General features: G+C 35.9%; 1 protein-coding gene across 6 annotated transcripts in view; it reads left to right on the top strand.

Annotated features, from left to right (window-relative positions):
• Positions 1-18,312, top strand: part of LOC145678384 (AT-rich interactive domain-containing protein 3C-like) — a 788,039-nt gene that overhangs the window by 153,068 nt on the left and 616,659 nt on the right. Inside the window, exon 2 of one of the 6 annotated variants that reach the window (XM_081748465.1) lies at positions 5,462-5,761. The exons of the other annotated variants lie outside the window; for them this stretch is intronic. The gene's annotated coding sequence lies outside the window, so the exon portion shown is untranslated. The remainder of the gene's footprint in view (positions 1-5,461; positions 5,762-18,312) is intronic. 6 annotated transcript variants of the gene reach the window in all.

Genomic DNA, 18,312 nt, shown 5'->3' with positions numbered 1-18,312 from the left:
TGAACTTCAGTTGAAATCTGTGGTAGTATTACGATAGTGCAACAACTTTCTTCCATTTAACATTTACATTTTTATGAAGATAGTAACACATAGGGGGAGGGGGGGTTCTACATTCATAGATTTAGTGCAAGTGTTAAGTTGGCTATTGCGTAATTTGATCGTATATTCGTTGGTCATGTGCTATGATTGCTGCCTCAATTGGAAAGTTTGTGTAGGAAAACGAGCGGCTAACTTAAGCAGATTTTACTGTTAAGTCTCGGGCCAAGATACGTTGGACTCAATTTTGCGTCAAAAGTTGCACTTGGTAAACAATAAGAATAAAAGCGGTTAAGAGGAATATAAGTTCCCCATGGGGAGGTCATAACTCACAGAGCGCCATTGGAATTTTAGACAGGATTCAGATAAAATAGCTGTAACATTTAAACTACTATAGTAGCAGTATAAATGTTTAATTTATCAAATAAAGTAGCTTTTCAACTATGGTCATACTCAGTATGATGATGGCAAATTATTCCTGACAAACAATAATTCAGATCAACATATGACTTTCGTAGTATATTATTAGAGTTCAAATACACTAATTTTTGAACTCCTAGTGTGTCATTATCATAATGGTGGAACATTCTTTTCTTTTTTGTTTGAATAATGGTATTAGTCTTTATCTGATCTTTCATAAAAGCAACAATAAGAATAAAAAGAATTGTTAGTCTCATACATTACAATATTTTTAAATAAAATTATATTTTTATTTTATACATACATACAAGTAAGTATATACAAATCGCAGAGATTATGTCCATAATCCTTAAAAGAAAAAAGAATGTGATAACATAACAATGAAGAGCAAGAAGCAATCAGATTAATGGTGTAAATTCGTTATAACTTATTTTTGTCTTATATTCAATTACATTTATGTTATCATGTAATAGATTAACATTTTGATTTGTGATTTTGAAATTACAATATAGTACAGCTGTGATTTAAGGTATGTTGTAATATGCGGAAAATCAACAAAACACACAATAATGAATACAATATATAAAGATTAGTTAGTACATGCAGGTCGCATTTGGATATTAAGTAGGTTTTCGGCATGATTTTTCTTTAAAGCCATTCTAAATAAAATTCCAGTCATTCTTTTCCTGAAAATAATTGCAGAACTCAGATTAAATTTTAAAATTGGAAACGTAGACATTATGAAAGGCGACGCAAAACGGCTAAAGACATTCGAAAATTGGAAGGAAATTTTGATTTGGATGGAAAACCAATGATGAATTGTTAGGAATACTAGAGCAGAAAACAATAATAAGGAGGTAATTAAAAAGATAAAAAGGAACTGGTTAAGGCATTAAGAAGAAATTACGTTGTAGAGAATGTGGTACAAAATATGGTAAAGGGTAAAAGAAAAAGATGGGAAAGATGATGCAATTGGTGGGTGGTACTGAAACGAGCATCAGGGTAAAAAGAGTGATTGAGGATCTTACTCCAAGGGGCTCTCTGTTTTCCGCAAATGACTTGCCTTTGATAATAATAATAATAATAATAATAATAATAATAATAATAATAATAATAATAATGTGATGTGAAGGAGGATAGGATGAAAAAGAAGAAATAGTTTTGTACCTTTCTAGTAGAGGTTAGAAATATGCCATCTTGCTCGTACAGCATTTTAGGGAGCTTTACCACTATATTGCTGTGTCTGGTAGTGTCCACGGGACGAGACGAGACAGCTATATCCAATAGAAACAAATATACTTTCCGAAAATGAGAAAGTACTTTCACTTCACCTTTTGGGGACGAGACACAGCAAAATCATCTTGTGGACAATACTAGTGTCGGTTGGCTCAATCAGCAGTAAGACTAAGGCTGATGTAGGTTGGCTAGAAAAGACCTGTCTGTTACGTGTTCTAATCCCGCTCAGGCATGGATGTTATGTATGTCCTTTCATTATCATCCGCCCTCTCTCATAGTCTTCTTTAGCCCAAAGGTCATTAATGGGAGTCGTAAAACACAAACATAAATAAATATAAAACGTATTTATTTTACATAAACCATATTTTCTAGTCTAGTATGCTATGGTCTTCAATTTAATTCAGTCTTTCTTTTAATAAAATTATTTCAAAATCCAAATTGACACGAACTTTATCTCAAGCTCCTTCATGGCTAAGCGGTTAGCGTGTGCGCCTTTGGCGTGGAAGTCCTGGGTTCGATTCCCGGCGGGAGCTCGTGTGGTTCGGATTCCACGTTAATCAGTAGGTCCCCTCTCATATAGCCTCGCTGCTGAAAGGGATGTTAAATTCAAAATCAACTCAACTGAACGAACTTTTACCTAAAATGGTAGCTAGTGCATACAATTTTATAAGCATGTTATGCAGTATTTACTAATATGTTGATAATTTATTTATAGTAATATACTTGCTATATATTTTAAATTTATTCACTTGAACGGGGATCGGAACTTAATTTAAAAATAGCACAGGAAAATACATCATAATATTGCTTTAATGATATTCCAGAATTTTACTTGTGTTCTGCTAGTTGTAAGCGTGGAAAATTTTCTAAAACTTTTCATTGCACTTACCAAAAAAAAAAAAAAAAAAAAAAAAGCAACCGTCTTGGCTGGAATTATTATTTAAATTAATATTTTTCACGTACTCTGACCAGAAAAATATTAATTATTTAAACAATAAGAATATTTTGACTTTGACTTTGGAAATTTCACTATTTACTGCATATTAATTGAATAAAATTTTTTATAAATGATATTCTAGAACTCTATCAGCGCAGTTTGTGATAACATAATCGTTATATACAAAATTTCTGTACAATACATTAATAACAATCTTGAAAAAAAAAACATTAAAAGAATAGAGTTTCCGAAAGATTTAAGCTGACCAGTAACCGTTTAAGTATTTACAAAATACTATATTTAAAAATAACGTCATGGAACTTCTTGTCGAGCAGTCAGCCTAAGTTAATTATGGTATCATACACAGGGATAAACTGGAAATAAAAGTTCTGGCTTTTTCCAATAATTTTCTAGCAATTGGAAATCCTAATTGCACACTTATACTATTATTATTTACTGTAAATTTAGTCATTGCATTTAGGCTTAGACTAATTTCAGCATGGATACCAGGGATACACATACTTCACCTATTTATTCAGCGTTCTCTATTTATTATATGATTAAACCATAATCTTCGAATCCTTAAAAATCATGGGAAATGTATTTAGAAATTACTGGTATCGTCATGATTGTGCTCCCATATTCCACTGAAACATAACTTGACAACATTCTGAAGTGAAGCTAGGATGGACATAACTTTATGGATGTATGGTCATCTCAATAATTAACGGCATTTGGAATTAGAATCACCTCCATATCATAAGTTAAAGCTTTGTGTACTTTCTATTTCAGTATCCTCAGATTACTTATAGTAGAGGTCTAGTAAAGAAAGTGTACTGTACATTGTATAAAGATTTCAAGTTATAACGAAATTTGAATACTTAAATACAAGTAGGTATATGCTCTAATAATACAACTACCATAAATTGTTTGCTTGCCTTTTGAATTGGTTAGAATATCACATGATCTTCATCTATTTCCCAGCAGATGAAACACTGTAGTTATGATACCTTCTTCACCCGGAACAAACAATTTTATGGTGATCCTGACACTAGCCTACTTAGGTTGATTTTCGCAGAATTCAAGCTGAACTGTCTGTCACATTGATGGTAATTTAACGCGAAAGCTGTGACTTTTTGAAATTTTATATACAATATAATATAATATATATATGACAGAGTTGTAATGTTATGAAATTAGAAAATAATTGCCTGGCGTTGCACCATATTAAGGGGTATGGTCGGCCTGATGGCTTTCCAGGCATCATAAAGCAATCTCCAATTGCTTTATGGTTGACGATGCTTGGTCATCCTCCTGGGAATTAAACCCGGCTCATAGCTTTGAAACCATCCAATATAACCTGTACAGCTACTTGGAGGATCACAAAAATACAAGTTTTGTCTGTGCGCCTATAGAACACATTTTCGAGTTTATTCTGAACTAGCATATGATATATTACCCGCTTCGCTGGGTTGAAATAAATAATTTAAATGCACACCTTTGTACCTCATGTATTTTATTGCCATTTTCTTTCTTTTTTTGAACCTTTTTATATTTATATCTTATGACACGAACCATGTAGCTTGTCACCTTGCTCCGAAGATCATACAATACGCTGTTGTCTATTGATAATAACTTACATTTTATGCTGAAGTATGATGTCCCCCTTCCCCAATCCCCCAAGTTGTATGGCTGAATTTGAATCTATGCTGCGTCGTAAATATCAGTGTTCATCTTAGTGACCCCGAAAATTATGGATTCAACACTGATATTGCTCACTTTCGATCATTTTAATGTATGTCACCCCTTCTCATCCCCCAAGTGTCGGGGCTGAAAATGGATTTAAACAGCATCAGAAGTGTCACTGTTCATCTCGGCGACCGCAAGAACTATAGATTCAACACTAATATCGGTCATTTTTGATCATATATATATCCCTCCCCCATGTTGCGGGCCATGGCATCGGAAGTGTGACCGTTCATCTAAGGGACCCAGAAAGCTATAAATTCGACACTGATAGTGGCCATTTCCGATAATTTTTTTCTCTCTCTCCCCTCCCCCAAGTGGCGGGCCTGATTTTGGATTTATAGCGAATCGGAAATGTCACTGTTCATCTGAATGATCCCGAAAACTATGGATTAGACACTAGTATTGGTCATTTTCTATCATTATTATATATAGCTCCCCCTCCCCCGTTTTATTTTTATACCCCTCCCCCTCCTCCATTCCCTCAGTTCTACCATCAAAGTGAATAGCCTTGAACCTTATCCATGTTACAAATTTGATCGAGATCGGTCGGGCGGTTCAGGAGATTTAGCCACAAACAGTGATTTTCAATTTTATATATATAGATTGGTGAGCCCGATTCTGTTCTGCTTCATTGGAACGGATTATTCAATTTTGATTTAATTCGTTCTTATTCTGATATAATATGTATGACATTATTATTATTATTATTATTATTATTATTATTATTATTATTATTATTATTATTATTATTATTATTATTATCTTTTAATATAAATATTAGATACGAAAACTTTACTGCTGGTATTGAAAGAGCAAAACCGAAATGTTTGCGCTTCCATTTCAGATATAGTAAAAGTCCTCGGACTCGGATGTCATTATCAGTAAAACGTGAAATTAAATTTACAATACTTGACAAAGTTATTCCTTACCACATATCTATTTGTCCCCTCAAAATTAGATAAAAATGTAGGATATGAAATATCATTTACATCATTTTTATAAAATAATATAAATTGTAATCAAATACTAACTTTATAACAATCAATACATGTATTCTGAAGTTGATGTTTGTTCTTTTATCAGGGATTGGTGTTCCTTTGGTAAAATTGTATTCAGAAAAGAGAAAAGGAAAGTTTGTTGAGGAGGTGGAGGTGGCGAAGAAGGTGCAGCAGAAAAGGAGGAAAACTTTGAGGGAAGTCGACGCCCTTCCTGTCCGGGGTCGCATGACTAAAATTAACCCCTGGGACAAACAGAGCGGGAGGCGTGCTGAGGGTTTTTCAAACGACTTCTTTTCAACTTATCAAGACAAGACGTGACCATAGATGTGAGGCGTGGTAGGAGGTTTACTCTCACCTCCAAGATACATATACTTTATTGAATTTAGTAAGCAAATATGTGTTTCTCTGAGCTATAACGGTATTCCAGTCAGTGTTATCCCAGAAACTATTTCTGTTTGTAAAGTTTTACAGATAATGTGATATAGTAGGGTCTATTGAAAAGCGAATTTTACCCGTTGCGAACAAGACATGAAATTGACATCCATAAACAGTATGCTCACCAATCCTAAGCTTAATATTTGAATAGGTGGTTCGTATAATTGGAATGTTAAACTGTGTATTTGATAAAGAGGAAGAGTTTTCTGTGAACTATTTTATGCTTCAGGACCTGACTTTTTTTTTTATATCATAAGATTGTGGTGCGTTATATCCTAGAAGTACGTAAGTGATTAAAAAAGCCACAATCATTCAGTTCTTGAATGCTTGTCTTTATATTTGAAAATAATATATCGTGACTGATTGATCAATGTCCAGACCAAACCACTTAGGGTAGAAATTCGAAATTTTCACAGTCCATAGGATTTGTGACGTTAAGTTACTACTAAGGAAGGATTTTTTTTGGGGGGGGGGATTCGACTTGAAAGGGGAAATGGGGAATGACAATTATTATAGTAAAATGTTCGTATGTCCGTAGGGAGAGGAAGGAAATTTAGTATATGGACTTCTCATTTATAGTCCCGCGTTTCAGCATTTTCAAATTCCCTCTGCAAGGGAAGAAAAAGGATGGGCTTACAGTTGCTACGTTTATGGTATTTAGACTTTTAATTTAAGATAGTTGAAAGTTTTTTTTTTTTTTTAATGTTCCCTTAGAAGGGAAAATAAAGTGGGAAGAAAAGGAGTTGGGGTTCCAATTGTTATAATAAGAGGGCCATATCTCAAAATCCCTTAAGATTTGAGACATGTTAGGGAGATGGGACTTAGTATATAAAGTCCTTATTCAAAACAAGTGGGCAAAATGTTTCCATAAACTTCATTATGAACGAGAGGAGGAGGATGCAATTCCTATTTTTTTTTTTCTCGATATACGTATATAAAAATGACAAAGTTTTAATCTCATCATCACGGAACCATTTGAAATTAATTTTTCAACACAGTTAGCACTTGGGCCGATATGAGTTTTCATTTCACTTCGATTGAAACGCGTATTCGAAGGGAAAAAGGGGTTTAAATTTTTCAGAAAGAATGCCATAGACGTACAGTATTCTTTCCGTAAGAAGAACGAAATCAAAGGCCGGGCAAACGCGGGAGTCTGGGAGCAACGTTCCCACTTAGCCGAAGGCTAGTCTTATGTAAAACCCATTGACATGAAACATCGAAAGGCTTAATGTAACCAGTCAGGGAGTTCATTATTAGTTCTAGTTATTAATCTAGCTCTTGACACCAGTGAACTTTTTTTTTTTTTTTTTCATATACTCTTTTGACCGGTAAGAAAATTGACTCTGTTTTACTCGATCAGAACTCTCACACAAGATAGTTCTCAGCTTTACTACATATCAAATATACCCCATTGTTAGCGTGTTTCTTTCAGTCATGTTTTTTTTTTTTTTTGGGGGGGGGGGACATTGGCCCCCGGATGAGACCAAAATAACACGTATATAACATAATAATAAATAGAATAGTACCAACAGTGTCCCCTCGGAATACTAAGAGTGCTCCCCCGGAACATTGATTCTGAAAGAAACACTAAATATAAATAGTGACTGAATGCATGTGGAATAAGTTCAGAGTAAAGAAAAATACTTAAAGTTCATAAAGTAGGAAAAGTTACATTTAGCGAACATATAATTAAAATAATGCGGAATAAGTAAATCCTTTCATGATTTTATTTCATTATCTTTAACTGATTAAACATAATAGTGATAACTCCGCAGTATAATAGTTTTGAGCAGTAAAAACGATTGAGTTATAAAATAGGAGGGAGTGATAGCAGCTGGAGAGAAAATATAGTTCTTAATTGTATAGAGAAGTATTCGAAGGAACCATTGATATTCGTGTTGTAGTACACTTTAATCATGAAACAGTGTTATTACTTTTGACTGTGGTAGCATGGTCGATTTAGATTATGATAATACTGACAGTGGGTAATCCTTCGATATGTTATATGTGAAATACGTCAATGCTTAAATCAATCAAATGTACTACTTATAGTCAAGGGCGACCATGTTGTGGTTTCCAAGGGGGGCAAGTATAAGCGACATTTTAGATGTAGTCTCAAATTTTGCGGGAGCTATTCTAAAATATCTATTGGGTTTTCCATCTTCCGAAGCACAATTTACTCTAAAGGGGGGAGGGCGAGCGCCCCACTTTGCCTCCCCTGATGGGCGCCCTTGCTTATAGTACATAATTTAGTGTACTAAGAACAGAGCGAAGAGCACTCTTTCGCTGGTCTAGTAGCTATCACGTGTACCGTTGGTGCACGTGGTCTCGGGCAGGCACGTAGCCAGAATTTCATTTCAGGAAGGAATAAGGATATGAAAATCTTTCGAGGTATGAAAAGAGTTAATCTGTCTGTTCACAGAAGCCATTTTCTTTGTCTACTAGAGGCCATAACATCAATCACCTTCTCAGCATTAGGTGATAGGTGGGAATGTACCGATAGGAGCGCAAGTCGTGTAAGTCGCTCCCCATATTGTGTTTCGGAGGTAATATATGATTCTTTTCATTTAAGAAAATGATCTCTTAACCGACGTGGTTGAAACAGCAAGCAAGCTAAGATATTGAGTAGCTTGCTGATTGTTGGAAGTAAGGGTGGATTACAGGCATCGAGCACATAATTTCGACACGTTTATTTGGTTTATGATTCCATTTTACACACTACATACTATACTTAGCCTTGAGGACGGAGTTGAAAGAAAACTCAGTCCAATAGTTCTGAATTTTTGCGAGATCTTTTAGTTTCCTTCCTCAGCATGTCTTGGCAAAAGTATTTTTAGAGAATATGACTCTTCCTTGTCACAAAACCGTGTTTTAAGACCCCAAATTAAATTATTTAAGTATGGTACAAAGACTGTTTCCGGGGAATTCGCGTTGTGGATTTGATCTTTTCGTTTGATTATCCGTCACTTGAGGGGGATGAATTTAACTCTCAAGAATATTTTGCTAGTTTAGAGCAAGTTTTGAAAATATCACCAAAAGCGTTTCAGATAGAGGAGAGTTCGTACCACCTTGAAACTACGCTCGTACGTCTTGTTTAAACTATCGACGCTATTAGCGCACGAAATTTGTGAATAAATATATAAATAATAAGGTCTTTGTCATTCGCTTAGTACAGCACGTTTCTGAATAAAGCTGAAAATGTTTTTTGATCGTATACTTAAGTTTGAATTTTCAGGATTGCGTGAGAGTTCCCATGATCTTGATTTTTATTAGTTACTGTGTTATTTACTTACACGTGTTAGATTTGGTAATACCTAAGGAGAGGGACTGCTTAGCAGAGGACCTCACATTGACATCGCACCTGCACTCAAGTGTTTAAAACTCAAATATGCACACATGTACGTACCGTTCAAAGCATTCAACAGTAAGTACAACCCCGTCTGGTACAGCTTTTAAAAGTTAAGTATAAGTGTTCTTAATGTGAGGTACTATTCTAAGCAATCTTTTCCTTAAGTATTATCTTACCTAATATTTGGAAGTGAATAATTCAGTAATTAATAAAATAAAAAATCACACACTCTATTTGACATTTAAGATTTAAACGTAAATAGGCTATATAGGCCTAATAAAAAGAATTGTCGAACTATAGATTTACTGTTATTACACCGAAATAGCACCAAAGAAAATAAGAAATAAATTACATGCCAAAAAAAAAAAAAAAAAAAAAGCTCACTTATGCCCAATGATACTGAGTAGGTACAAGGTACTATCTTTATTCAACCGAAAATATTACAAATTCAGCAGCTCAATCCTTTAAGAAACTTGCTCTTTCTAGTGCTCGCCGAATTCCATCATAAGCATCTTCTTCATTCGAAAAGATCATTAGCAAACCCAATTGTCTCAACGTTCTTATCAAAGTCCTGCCTTGCAGAAATTCATACTGCGGATTTGAAATTGAGTTGAGTTGATTTTAGTTTAGCGTCCTTTTCAGCAGCGAGGCTATATGAGACGTGGACCTACTGATTAACGTGGAATCCGAACCACATGAGCTCCCGCCGGGAATCGAACCCAGGTCTCCCACGCCAAAGGCGCGTACGCTAACCGCTTAGCCACGGAGGAGCTCGGATTTGAAATTTTTTCGCCTAGATTTGACGGAGTAAATGTTATCCCTAGAATAATTGATTTACTTAGAGTAATTGCGCCGAGAAACACAACTATGTCCTACTCCTACAAGTGCCTATTTACTCCAGAATAACAGCTTATTCTAGTTTGGAAAAACTCGTAAGGGTAGTAAATTTCACTCTACTATCGTAATACTAAATCTGAGAGTAGACTTGATTAGATTGTTTTGTATTTCCCTTCTGTTCCCTCAGTTTTGCTTTTAACCCCTTTCTACTTTTGTCCTTGATCAAAATTCCGGGTTGGACGTGTCCCACCCTCCCCTGTTTACGTCCCTGGTGTTGGGTTCGGTCTACGTTGGGATAGCATTAAGAATTTAAACGCATTACCGTGGGTCGGATTCTGCTTTAAATTGTAGACTTATGTCTTTGTGTTGAAACGAAACGCTGAATTTCAATAAATAAACTGGAAAGAGCATCATTTTTGATGCATTGTCATTCAGCCTTAGACTGTCTTACGATCTTTTTTTTTTTTTTTTTTTTGTTTGTTTGTTTCAAGAATAAAATTATTTATGCAGCTAAAAAGTGTTCAAAAGTTTCTTTTCTGTGTATGTATGCATTATCTGCTTTGAAAACAAGAACTTGACCACTGATCTTCAGCAGTCTTGTTTCAGACGTTCTAAATACATTAGAATAAATAGCATGTCTATTGTCAATTAAAATTTGCTGCCGTTACAATATGAGACTTCATTTATATTCCTTATTCGATTCTGCAGCTTGTCCCTGTTTATTTCCAGACGATAAATAAACTGGAAGCATAAGTGTATTTCGAACATTCTTTCTTATTACTTTAAGAATGTTTTTGTTTTAATTTATGGTGTTCGTGATATTACTATAAAATATGCTTTCGCGGAGTCCTGAAGCTCGAATCTTAAGTTTACCAGTGATCAGCAGTGCTATTAATAAATTAAACAATGGTATTTAAATCAATATCTCGAGATTGTGTGCATGTGTGATATAAATAATCTTGAACCTTCTGATATGAATCTGATGATATTAAGGAGGGGATGTACGGTCAACACATGGCGACCGGAATCGGCTTCTTTTATTGTTAGACCCTTCTGAATTATCCTCACCGCGCTACGTGAACGTCGTGCAACCAATACAATCTAGTTTTGTACAATTCTTAGGGCGTTGGCATGAGTCCTACACTAAATGCTTATGATATACGTAAGAAAATAACGTTTATTCAGATTTAATTTTACAACCATAATTGGCATAATTCTACGTTACTTTATTTTTTCATCGTTCTTTTCCTAAAATTAAAATGTAGTACATTGCCAAGAATGAAACAATTTAAACACATACGAATAAAATGATAAATAAGTAAAACTTAAAACTATTTTTAAACAAAATCATAGACTTTTAAAAATTTATTTTCTAGTTTGAAAAGAGGAACAGAGAAGAAAAGTTTGGTTCCGGTGACGTCTCTGGCAGTTTGGATAGTCTGCTAAGGAAGCTATGGAATTTTTGTTCAGCAGAACAGTAAGGGACGTTTGAAGTGTCTAGAGACGCCAGGGGTCGTCTGGTGTTGAATCATCCCTCTTCACAACCCTATGTCCGCTTTCCCCCACCCTTAACTGTTGTATATCAGCGATATAAATAAAGACTTCCCGAAATAACGTGTCTAGCAGTGTCCCCACATCCTGCTGCTTCCTAGCTCTGCCCAACGTAATATTGGAAGGGAATTCTTATCCAGGTTTAGCAACACCTCGACAGTAAACTTTAAATTGCTTTATTTATTGTTTTTTACTTGTTGCTGTATTTCGTAGCTCATTTTAGAGACTAAATTATTTAAAATCCATTATATTCTCATCGTATTGCGCAGCACGCTATTAGCAGTTATTGGCAATGAAAAATTCTTATTACAGTTATTTTATTTATTTTTATTTACTTTTTTTTTCAGTGACAGTAAATTTATTGTAAACCCTGAATTGGGATCAAGCTCTAACAATTGCAACCAAACCGTTTTAAAATTCTCCCGCTCAATTAACAAGAAAAATAATTGCAATATCGTGAAGTTAAATTTCAATAGTTTTGAGAATAACACTGTGACTTGTACAACAGGGAAATCAAAGTGCGCTGAAAAAATCATACATTTTAACAATTATAAATAATTTCACTTTCTAATGGGTGAATACTCAATCAATCTAAGAAAATTTTTTGATTGTTAAAAAATTCTAATTGTTTCTTCTTTGTTATTCTTCAATTTCTATAAAAATAACAGCGTTGTCGGTGCTCAGAAACTAAGTCGTTCATATTCTTCCTTATATGATAAAGATCTCTAATTCTTTACCGGCGGGTAACGTACCCAAAATGGTTGAAACGTTCCCCCGTTGAACGGTGATTCCGTTGAATAAGGAATGATTTAGATCGTGTATCTCCCGATATTGATATACGATGGCCTATTTCATTGATAAAATTAGCTCTTTCTTGATCCCAAGTACCACTTGACTCGATGGCAGTTGGAACAAACCAATATTGATCAATATATTTATTCCTTTTGTCGGTCTCCTTACGAGCAGCTACAAGACCCGCGAGTGATGACGAATGTGGAAGATTGGAGGGAGCGTAAGTATCTGTGCAGGTGAAGTCCCAAACTAGAGCTTTCCCTTTTTTCATTTTCAATCGTTAAATTTTGTCTTGTCTTGTCTTGTGCATATACATGTAATTATGTTAAGAAATGTGTGTTTATTTATATCTATGATATATAGCAGTTAAGGGCAGTGTTTCTTCCAGACCTATGTTTTGGCGGGCGCTGTTCCCCGGAGCTCTGGAAGTGCTCCCCGGAGAAGACCAAAATAATACTCTATAATATAATAATAAATAGAATCCTATCAGCAGTGCTCCCCCGGAATACTAAGTGTGCAACCCGGAACATTGTTTCTGCAGCGAAACATAGCCATTTTAAGCAAAAGATTATGCCCTCGAATTAACAACGCTGAGTTGCAGCAACCAATAGCTTATATCAGATAATGTTTAGATATGCTTAATCAGGAATTATTCACATTTCTTAATACAAAAGGTTGATGGTTAACCCGGTTCTACTTAGGTCAGGCCAAAGTGCACTTATCATATGAAAAGCCGTGTCGCCATCAATGGTTGTGTATTATCTGACCACCAGCATTATGGACAGTCGCTCTACATCCAAGGGCGCCGATCCTGGGGGGGGGGGGAAGCTCATGTGGCCTCCCTATTGTGTTTATGAATATATAATATTTGGCATAATTTGAATGCAATTTGTCTTAAAATCCTCATATTATATTTAATCTGCATCTGAATGCCCCTTCCCCCCCAATTTACAGAGAAATCGGCGCCTTTGCCTACATTACAGTTTCAAGTACAACAAATCACATTGGAGCATAGACATATGAATTCCATGTTACTCGTCCCTTCTGGTTTTCCATAGCCAAATGAAAGCGATGTTGTAGATATCGTTTTAGCAGTCCAAATGCGCAAAAATCCATTGTACAAGCGTGAAGACTGGACGGAAATATCGCTTTCTCACAATGTCACGGTAGTCGACTACTGAAAACTGAATTCGTATTGATGAGATGGCAATATCACGCGACGCGATGCACAATGTAGGAACAAATTTGACTTCGAAGAACATATATATAACTATGGATCCGACATTTGGATCCAGGTTCGAATCCGGATCTATATGAAATGTACTGAAATGCGTGTTCCGGATTTGATATCTAATGGGGTTAGTTAGTTTTTATTATTATTATTATTATTATTATTATTATTATTATTAACCACAATTGTAAGGTAATTGAAAAAGCTACTTGAATTAACGAATGGCGAACTTAGGAAGCTCTTGATATGCTGCTTTCATATGAGTATGTCTAGTTAAATGTATTCTACTAAGCTGTACCACTCCAGAAGAAGCTGATAATGATAATCTGTGCAACAATTTTTAAACAACTTGTATCTCGTTCCATGCTGATTTTTTTTTGAAAGTAGTTTTCGAACCAATCTGAACTATTCTCCCTCAACGTTAAGTACCACTGGCACAACACCTTTAAGTTAAGCAGGCAGTATTCTAGAACTTACAGAGGATTTCGTATCTATGTTTAAGTTTCCGAGTTCTGGTGTAGGATGTGGCTTTGCAGTTCCCAACATACAATAACTTAGCTATATTGTGTTATAGATTTTGAATTTTTCACAGTGTGATATATCAAGTGCTAGTTTGAAAACTATCTTAAGGTACACTCCTTGCTGTTTACGAACAATCGGTAATTATCGAGCGGGCGTAGAATAGTAGTTGGAATTCTTGTATCGGGACGGGGAGGTCCTTGGTTTGAATCCGGAGGATAGCTGTCCTGAGTGGGATATTCAACGTTATGCAAATTCTGTAGTGGGACTTTGTCCATCTTTCTTATTTGACGTTGTTATTCTTCTTAATTTTGTTAATAATTTCAGAGTATCTGGCCTCGCAGCCTGTATCTGAAACAGTAAATTTACAAACGGAAATTTCGAGAATAAATGAAAAACATTTAATATACTGTATTCATGAAGGATGTTAGTATCATTCTAATGGAAATCCTTTCTAAGATGAAAAATGAAGAAAAAAGTTTAGAAATTACGTAGGCTATATGCTGCGAATTCATCTAAGAAAATCTAGTAAGAAATCACACATTTGATCCGAAATTGGTAACTTACATAGAATGATTATGATTGTTACCTTAATATGACGCCCGTGGAAGATTGGCGGCTTTAGCGGGTAGGCCGGGTAGGCACGGGCCTACATACAAAAAATGAAAAATATATAAACGTTAAAAAATACAATAAAGAGTAAATATATTTTCCATTATTTATATTAATGATAGATAATTATTTAACAAATAGCATCAACTACTACTGTAAGCGTAATTTCCTACTGCCACTAATCGATCAAATATGTATATGTATCCATAAGCGAGGGAGCGGGACTACCCAAAATTAAAATCCTAAAGCCGTTCCTGCTGTGGAAACGTTATACTGGATGCCTAAAATCTCACATTACTGGTCTTTAACAGCATGAGTAACCAATCTGAGCGACCACATACGTGACAGCTCGGGCAGGTAGCTCGATCGTACAGACGTTGAATGTTTTTGAGAGTACCACTACCGGAGCCTAACAGCCTTTGCACACGTTTCCGGCATTGCCGGCCCGGAACCGGAACCAGGGCTGCTTTGCACATGCGGCCGGCAAAACCGGTGTTGCTTTGCACACACATCCCGGTAATGCCGGTGCCGAGAAGTAGTTTGAACGTGAAGGAGAGAACATGAGTCCAGCAATAAACAAACGATATCTCCTTGCCTTGCTGTATTTACAGCGAAGAAAGAGGAAACAAAGCAGCACTAGAAATATTTGGATTCATCCATTGTTGACAGTGCGTCATGTGGAAGTTCGTTTTATACATTATATGAAAAGCTGCGGAAATATGATTCGAAATTTTAAAATTACTTTCGCATGTCTAAACAAACGTTCGATTTCTTAGTACAACGAATTAGTAATCATATTCAGCGCCAAGATAGAGAAATGAGATCCTGCATTCCTGCAACCTTTGTTATGCTTGGAAATGCCTACTTCTTCGATTATGATGGGAGGCTTAAACCCTTGTTTTCTTATTATGTAGGTTATTCATACTCTATATACTGGGTTGCATAATTAACAGGATAAACACGGCAACTATTCTAAATCCATAATTTCTTCATATCTCCATTTTGTTCATTTCTGCCATGTTGATTTTTTATTATGACTTCATATATGCTAAGACATATTCTCTATCAAAACGAATCCAACGACCCCTTTGTTTAAATCGTTTAAGAAGTTTCGGCTGTAGAAGATAACAAATTAATATACATACATCTGTGAAACTCACTTTCCCTGTTGCCGTAGTTGGATAATTCAAACAAGATCCGAATTTCCCCTGCTGAGAATTTATGTAAATAACAAGCCGCTATATTTGTGGTACCTCACAGTCATTTTGATTATTTCATTCTTCATTATATATTGGTGATGTGAAAAAAAATGAAAATAAGAGAAACTGAAGTAAACAAAAAATCCAAATACAGGAAAAGAAACAAGAATACACAACGCCTTGCAATTCACTGTAGCTAGATTGAAGAAACCTATCAGCAAGTCGGCTTCGGCATTACCGGCTGCGTGTGCATCCACGCATAAGAAAGCATTGTCGGCGGCTAGGCCGACTGTATTTGCCGGTCCCGGGAGTTCCACCGGCTTTTTTGCTGGGTCGGAAAGCGTGTGCAAGCTACCATTTGATTACATTACCGCCGATTCCATCGCCAGCATTGTCGGAACCGGATCCAGCATTGCCGGGGACGAGTGCAAACGCTGTAACTGACGGTCAGGGGCCATCACATTATGTTTCACACCCTTTGATAGAACATGTAGATAGAAGACCTAGCAGGCAGGCTAGAAGGTGTATACTATGTTGTTAAAATTCGGGTAAATTCATTATTCAAATGTCCGATATTAGGATAACGAATAATTATTCGAAAATTGAAAACGAACATTCGAGTACTCGAATATTTTGACTGCACTAGTGTATAACGTACTAACAGATGCGATAATGATAACATTGCAGATGTGCGACACATCAGTCATAATCTTGTCAATGAATACGAGAGAAGTGGAATAAATAGTTTATTGCTACATATCAAGTGTGATGCTTGTATGAATGCTAACTTACACTTGTCTTCCCTTCCATGTTCACATGTGCGGACACTTCCATTAGAGTGTCCAAAACAGAAGCGACTGAATACAGTACTACCTTCCTCTATTTGCCTTGCCATTCGCAATCTCTTCCGATACCACAAAAAATTTTCTCGGGGATGAGCAGGTATCACGAATGTTCGCGTGTTTCCATGGAGGAGCACGGTGGATTTGATTCCACTGACGGTTGTTTTCTCTCAGGTGACTCAATCAATCATTGTGCCCGGTGCTTCACGTGCCCTTCAGTACAAATGAGCTGAGTATCATTTCTTAAAACAGCTCTTCCAATGGAGAGAAAATTTTTAAATGTTGCATGTTATCCACCAACCTATGGTTGAGGTAAACATGTCGCAAATCGATCAATTTTCAGTGGCATTTTAATTTAAGAAACTGGGAAAATGAACTCTCAAGAGTAAAGTAGCTCCGAGACGAAACTGAGGAATATGTTTGTTAGGGAAGCGTGAATGAATTTGTTCTGTTAAAATTATTCTATCATTTTTCTTCTGTTATTGAAATATCCGAATAACTAATTGTGTTCGAATGTTTGAACTAAGAATTTATTCGAAATTTAACAGCACTAGAATGAAGTACAACAAATCGGCCACTGTATTGTAATGACATAGCTAACAAAATTTCGCTGTCCTCAATGCCGAGAGATTGTGCCGCACAACACTATAAGAGGGATGAGACACCTCTAATGGTCTGCCTTTCAAGAATGTATTTGTCTCGTCTGTAATTCTAGTGTAACACATAAAGAAAATATAAATTATTACAATGAGGGGAAAGTCAGTAAGCTACAAATGGATTTTTGAAAGAAGCCAGAAATACTGCGATAGAAATAGTTTTATTTTACCACATAACCTCCGTCTACATTTAGACATTATTCGATCGATTCATGAGTGATCCATACCTGCGTGTGGAAGTTCGTGAGTTGTCGCAGCTCATTTTACTTCTACATTATATGCAAAACATTTCCTGATACGATAGGACTTCAGGGAACCAAACAGATGATAATCACTTGAAATCTGATCTGGGATGTACGACGATTGTTGAAGCTTCCTCAAAGAGGCTTTTGCTCGGGAACATGAGGCCTTTCATTGTCGTGATAACACGCTTCGATTCAGCAGTGTTGAGCACTGTGGGTGAATTGCCCTGAAGTTACAACAAAATATCCACAATATGATCAGCAGTCATAGTCGTTCCTCGCCTCTGGAAATGGAAATAGCACGTCTTATCGATCCTAGAACATGGAAAGCGTATAACATTAACAAAGGAGTCAACTTCCAAAGTTCTCGCGGATCAAGATCGGTGTTTCTACGAGTATTGATGCACAATTCGTTTCAGGCTGGTAATGATTCACCCACACTTCATCGTTTGTAACTATCTCGTTAATCATATCTTCTTCGTACTCTGGTAGTGAGAGAAATGTTCCACGAATATAGCTATTCCAATGCTTTTATGTTCTTCAGCCAAATACCTTCCATTGTCCACATACTGGTCGGAAATTATGACAAAATCACTTGTAAAACTGGTAAATTTTGTGGCTTGACTCCAGCTAATACTTTTTCTTGATAGTGTTTTGGCCTGTTTTGCTTA

Source organism: Thermobia domestica, chromosome 2 (assembly GCF_964235325.1).
Source record: "Thermobia domestica chromosome 2, izTheDome1.hap1.1, whole genome shotgun sequence".
NCBI lineage: Eukaryota > Metazoa > Arthropoda > Insecta > Zygentoma > Lepismatidae > Thermobia > Thermobia domestica.
The sequence above is the reverse complement of the archived record's forward strand: the minus strand, read 5'-3'. Positions and strand labels throughout refer to the sequence as shown.